Raw genomic sequence first — 6,501 nt, 5'->3', positions numbered from 1 at the left:
GGGAGTTTGCTCACTGGGGGAATGCTCCCCTGACTAATTCCACTGTCAGAATACTTACAGTGTCTGATCCCTATTTACAATAAATCTCATTACCATGAAAACTCCCACCACTGAAGACATCACCATGACAATTCCCACCAATGAGGAATTATGACCATGACAACTGCCCCCCACAAGTTCAAATTTTAAAATGACCAATGGAAGTAAAGTGTGCAGTATTCTAATTAGGTTTTCTAACCTAACCAATGGTGGGAGGAAATTTGAAATTATTCTAATCAGATATCATAATATAACCAATGGGACAAATATGGTTAGTTCTTCAATAACAACCATATAGGAATAGACCGCTCCACACTTCAGGATACGTGACCCTAATTACCAAACATTGGAGCCTGGAGCCTCTCTCTCTTGCTTGGGCCATTCCTTTCTACATATTACTTCAGCGTGTTTCACTCAATTCTTTGTGTTTGACACTGGGGACCTGCACTTTTACTGGACATCCCAATGGTAACAAAAGGGTGGAACTGCAGAACATAATGGTAATTGAAATAAACCAAATCTGACACCAGACATCTATTTGCGCTCTCAAAGCCATTTCTGCGCCAACCATGGCAACCTTCGTGGAGCTCAGCACCAAAGCCAAGATGCCCATGTTGGATCTGGGCACCTGGAAGTCTCCCCCAAACAAAGTCAAAGAAGCCATGAATGTGACCATTGATGCAGGATATAGCCACATACACTGTGCCTACATCTATCAAAATGAGAATGAGGTGAGAGAAGCCATCCAAGAGGAGATCTGGAGAAAGTGGTGAAGCAGGAGGACCTCTTTCTTGTGAGCAAGTTGTGGTGCACCTTCATTGAGAGGAAGCTTGTGAAGTAAGCCTATTGGAAGACCCTTAAAGATCTGAAACTGGACTATCTGGATGTCTACCTTATTCATTGGCCCCAGGGATTTCAGGCTGGGAAGGATTTATTCCCCAAAGATGATAAAGGCAACAACCTCATCAGTAAAGAAATGTTCTTGGATGCCTGGGAGGTCATGGAGGAGCTGGTGGATGAGGGGTTGGTGAAAGCTCTTGGTGTTTCCAACTTCAACCACTTCCAGATTGAAAAGATCTTGAATGAGCCTGGATTCAAATATAAACCAGTGACTAACCAGGTAGAGTATCACTCATACCTCACCCAGGAGAAACTGATCCAATACTGCCACTCTAAGGGCATCACGGTCACAGCCTACATCCCCCTGGGCTTTCCAGATAGACCTTGGTCCAAGCCAGAAGACCCTTCACTACTGCAGGACCCTAAGATCAAGGAGATTGCTGCAAGGCACAAAAAATCTCCAGCCCAGAAATTCTGATCCGGTTCCATATCCAGAGGAATGTGTGGTGATCCTCAAGTCTGTGACCCCAGAATGTATTCTTGAGAACTTTCAGGTCTTTGAGTTCAAATTGAATGATGGGAAGATGGCGATCTTTCTCAACTTCAACAGAAACTGGAGGATCTGTGTCCTGGCTGACCAGGCTAATTTGCTGGACTACCCCTTCAAAGCTGATTACTGAAGCTGAATCTCCTAATGAGACACCTGGTGGATTCTTTCTCTTCACTGAAGTGAAATTTACTCTCCCTGAGACCCATTTTAGCTAAAATTATATAAAATTATATTGTGTTTGATCTTGTCACAATCTAGGCAAATTAAAAAAAATTATTAGTGTATTATAATTGTACATAATGGGATTATGTTAATGCTCTTATCGCCCATGCATGCAACATTAGTTGCTCAATCTCTTTCCCAGACCTTCTTTCCTTTTCCTCCTCCCTTCCCCTAAGCAAAGTTTTTTTTAGATCCATATGTTGAACCAGGAAAAGACTTATCACAGGGAAGTATGACTTGCTGCAGTCTGGCTGGGCACAATTCAGGAGCCACTTGTCAAAAAAACAAACTTTATTTTTATAACCACACACGCGAAACAAAACAGCTCCTCAGGAAAAACCTTCAGAGCCCAACTGCCACCACCGGCTTCCCACAAGCCTCTCCACCTCCCCCACTCCTCTTACTCTTGAGGCCGATTGGCTGAGTCACGTGGGCAGAGCTAAAAAAGCCCCCCAATGAGCAGCTTCGTGGTCTGAAAGCTCAGGGAAACAGCCCAATGAGCATCACCGCAGAGGAGCCAATCAGTTGGCAGCTAGAAGTTGCTGGGGTCGCTGTAAGCCAATCATCAGCTGGCAGCTGGAAGTTTGCTGGCAGCTTGAAATTTGCTGGCAGCTGGAAGTTTGCTGGGACCCCTTCAGCTGTGGCTCTCAACATCTCCCCCTCTCTGTTTCAACAACAAGCATGTGGCTTAGGGTCCAGGCCTGCCTTAGGTTGTCCAATAGTACATATGGTCCTTACCCGCTATTGGATGAGCTGACATCAAGGCGTCAGCCTCTTGTCTTAGGTTGGTACCATTGCAATTGGATCTTACCCATCACTGACTACCAGTCCAGTATACAGCCACACCTGTGGATAGGTCTTTTTACCAGTGGGGGGGTGAGGTTCTTTGCCTCACCTCTGTTGGCCCCCAAATTTTAGCTGAACGACCATGACAAGCAGAAGGGAGGAAGATACACCAAGCCAATTGACCGCTCCTTTTGGAAAAATTGTACCACTGATGACATCATCAGTAAAAATACCCCAACACTACCAAAAGGCGCTGCACCAACACATAGTTCACAGTGCATACAGGTGAGTTCACAATGCATACAAGTGATACATAGTTCAGGCAAGTTCTGCAAGCAGTTCAGTGATGGCTATTGCAGAAGCTATAGATTGGTTTTCTCTTTGTCTTCACCAGCGCTGGGATAAAGATAGGAATTCTGGCAATAATGGTTAAAGAAAAAATTATGTAACATTCTAGAAGGCACTAAAAGAAAACAATTTTCTTAACAATTTACATTGTCTTCACCAGCAGTGGGATGAAGATAGGAATTCTGGCAATAATGGCTAAAGATAAAATTATGTAACATTCCAGAAGGCACTAAAAGAAAACAATTTTTCTTAACAATTTACATTATCTTGAACAGAATTATTAAATATAATGAAAAAGAAAGGTGAAAGTAAACAAACAGATCTGTTAACCTCCTTTTTTGTTCACATATTAAAGCAATCCTCAACAGCTGTTTACCCAATTTAAATTAAAAAATTTAAATCAGGTGAATAAAAAATTTGGATCCATTTTTACATGAGCGTTCATCATATATGATATATGGACATACGTACATACAAACATACAACATAAAACACAAGTGTGCACACAACACATAACATAATACTAAAGGCCTTATAACTTTTTATAGGTGAAATCTCCATTCCATTGTTTAAAAACCCTATAGTCAAAAAATAGAACTGATCAGCAAAACATTAACCTATGTCTGTATGAGCTCAAAAAATAAAATAGAACTTCATGATGTGGGAAAGGGCAATAATAAAATAGATATTGAAAAAAGCATCCTGGTTCTGTCACAGATGTAAGGGTAGCCAAACTGTAGTTCTGTATATCAGCTGTTATGGATTTGAGCCAAATCATGTTATTTTTGGTCTGTAGAAATCGCTTTAGTTAATCTCTCTGGAATCCAAATTGGCTGCTTTTCTCTCTGTGGAAACACACAAACAGACCCCCGACTCCAGACAATTACTGGGTCAGGACCTTTCCATTGTCCTGTTAGAATATCCTTCCAAAGTACCTTGGGCTTATGTACATTTTTTGGACACATATGCCTTTCCGCAGCACTAAGCCCTGATGAATCCAAATTTAAAAAGTTTAGAGTAAAAAGGGTTATTTTAAGTTTATCTTTGGGGAATATATACCCCTTCCCAATTCCTTCTTTTTGCTTTAATAAGTACATTTTAATAGTTTGATGAGCTCTTTCAACTATGCCTTGTCCCTGTGGATTGTATGGGATTCCTGTTATATGAGTAATGCCAAATGTTGAGCAAAATTGTTTAAAAGAGGTAGAAGTATAACCAGGGGCATTATCTGTTTTTAACTGTTTTGGAACACCCACAGTGGCAAAATTTTGTAAGCAATGAGCTATAATATCTTTAGTTTTTTTCTCCGGCATAAAGGGAGCCCATCAAAAATCCAGAAGAAGTATCAACTGTAACATGCAAATATTTTAATTTTCCAAATTCTGGCAAGTTGTGATGTCCATCTGCCAAATATGGTTAGGTATCAATCCTCTAGGATTGACTCCAAGATAACTTGTGGTAAAAAGGTCACACAATTGTGACATTGTTTTATTATTTGTCTAGCTTGTTCCTTAGTTATTTTAAAAAGTATTTCTAAAGTATCAGCATTGACATGGAACTTTTTATGAAAATTTATAGCTTCTTCTAGTGTAGAGAAAATATGTATGTCATGTGTAGTTTTATCTGCTAAATCATTGCCCAAACTAAGGGCTCCAGGCAATCCTGTATGTGCCCTGATATGTCTTATAAAGAACGGATCTTTTCTGTCAAAGATTAGACTTTGTATAGTGGAAAACAAAGAGAAAACAGTAGAGGAAGGGGAAAACCTACCATTATCTTCAATGGATATTGTAGCATTGACTATATACTGACTATCAGAAAATAAATTAAATACAGAATCTTTAAACATCACAAAAGCTTGTAATACTGCATTAAGCTCTACCTTTTGAGCTGATTGTTTGGGTACTAAAAATGTAAAAGTTTGATCAGGGGTAACTACTGCTGCTGTACCAATATTTGACCCATCAGTGAATATATTTGGAGCATTCATGATAGTTGTTTTTCTTGCCATTTTTGGAAAAAATTACAGGATGCGATGACCAAAAGGACAATAAAGGATTAGATGGTAAGTGGTTATAAAATGAAAAATTAGATTTGCACATGATTATTGCCCAAGTATTTAACTAATTAGCTAACTCATCAATTTGATTCATAGTATATGAAGTAATAATTTTATTGGGAGAAATTCCAAACACTCCCTTTCCTGCTTTTATTCCTTGGAGTATTAATTGTCCTACAGCCTCAGGACACCTAGTAAGAATAGTGTTAGGAGAATAAGATAAATGTATCCATAATAATGGATCTTCTTGCCAAAATACTCCTGTAGGAATATTTTTTGTTGGTAGTACAATAAATAATAAAGGCAAACTTATATCAATTCTATCCAAATGCATATTTTGCATATATGTTTCAATGATTTCTAATGCCTTTCTTGCTTCAGGCTTTAACATTCGGGGTGAATTTGGATCTGATGGACCTTTTAGGATATCAAATAAAGGTCCCAACTCTCCTGTTGGTATACCTAGATAAGGCCTTATCCAATTTATGTCTCCTAATAACTTTTGAAAGTGATTAAGTGATTTAAGTTGATCTACTCGTATTTTGAATTTTTGGTGGATGGACCATGGTTGAGGATAACAGAACTCCTAAATAATTAATTGGAAAATTTAATTGTACTTTATCTATTGGTATCTCTAGATTATAATTTTTTAATAAGTTTGTAAGTGTGGCATAATATTCTAGCAATGTGTTTTTACCTTTGTGTGCTAATAACACATCATCCATATAGTGAAATATTTGTAGTTCAGGATTTTGATTTCTAAGTGGCTGGATTACTTTGTTAACATAAATTTGACACATAGTTTGGCTGTTAGCCATCCCTTGAGGGAGTACTTTCCATTCATATCTCTGATCAGAACCTTCATGATTCAGTGCAGGGATAGTAAATGCAAAACATGGACTATCTTCAGGATGAATTGGAATTGAAAAAAAAAAACAATCTTTACTGTCTATAACTAAAATATACCAAGTTTTTGGCAAAGCAGACAATTGAGGAATCCCCAATTGAGCAGGTCCCATAATAACCATCTCATTATTAATGGCTCTTAAATCTTGCAATAATCTCCATTTACCAGATTTTTTGATGACAAAAATGGGAGTATTATGGGGAGATACAGAAGGTTGTATATGTCCTTCTGCTAATTGTTGTTTGACCAGGTCATGGGCTGCTTGTATCTTTTCTTTAGTCAGGGGCCACTGAGGAACCCATACTGGTCTTTCTGATTTCCAAGTAATTTTTATTGTCTCAGTGGCCCTTTCTGAAAATCCAACCCATGTCTATCTGTTCCTTGATCAATTTGTATTGGTGCTGCTATACCTTGTTCTTGTTTTTCTAATCTTTTTCCTTTCCTAAAACCTTGTCTAGCCATAATAGTGGGTGCATTTTGATTGATATTATTTGTTAATGTCAAACCTAATTGATCTAGGACATCTCGTCCCCATAAATTTACAGGGATATGATCCAATACATATGGTTGTATAGTTCCTTCACATCCTTCAGGATCCTTCCAATCTAATACCATTGCACTTCTATGGGGATTAGTTGCTACTGCTAGGCCTCGAAGCATTTGAGTGGCCTGTTGTAATGGCCAATGTTTTGGCCATTCTTGATGAGAGATGATGCTAAGGTCTGCACCTGTATCCAGTAGCCCATTAAA

The 6,501-nt window shown here is 38.6% G+C and overlaps 1 pseudogene; it reads left to right on the top strand.

The window, feature by feature from the left end:
- Nucleotides 1–586: 586 nt before the first annotated feature.
- Nucleotides 587–1,574, top strand: LOC101954761 (aldo-keto reductase family 1 member B10 pseudogene; annotated as a pseudogene).
- Nucleotides 1,575–6,501: the final 4,927 nt, after the last annotated feature.

This window comes from Ictidomys tridecemlineatus, chromosome 5 (assembly GCF_052094955.1).
Source record: "Ictidomys tridecemlineatus isolate mIctTri1 chromosome 5, mIctTri1.hap1, whole genome shotgun sequence".
Classification (NCBI taxonomy): domain Eukaryota; kingdom Metazoa; phylum Chordata; class Mammalia; order Rodentia; family Sciuridae; genus Ictidomys; species Ictidomys tridecemlineatus.
The sequence above is the reverse complement of the archived record's forward strand: the minus strand, read 5'-3'. Positions and strand labels throughout refer to the sequence as shown.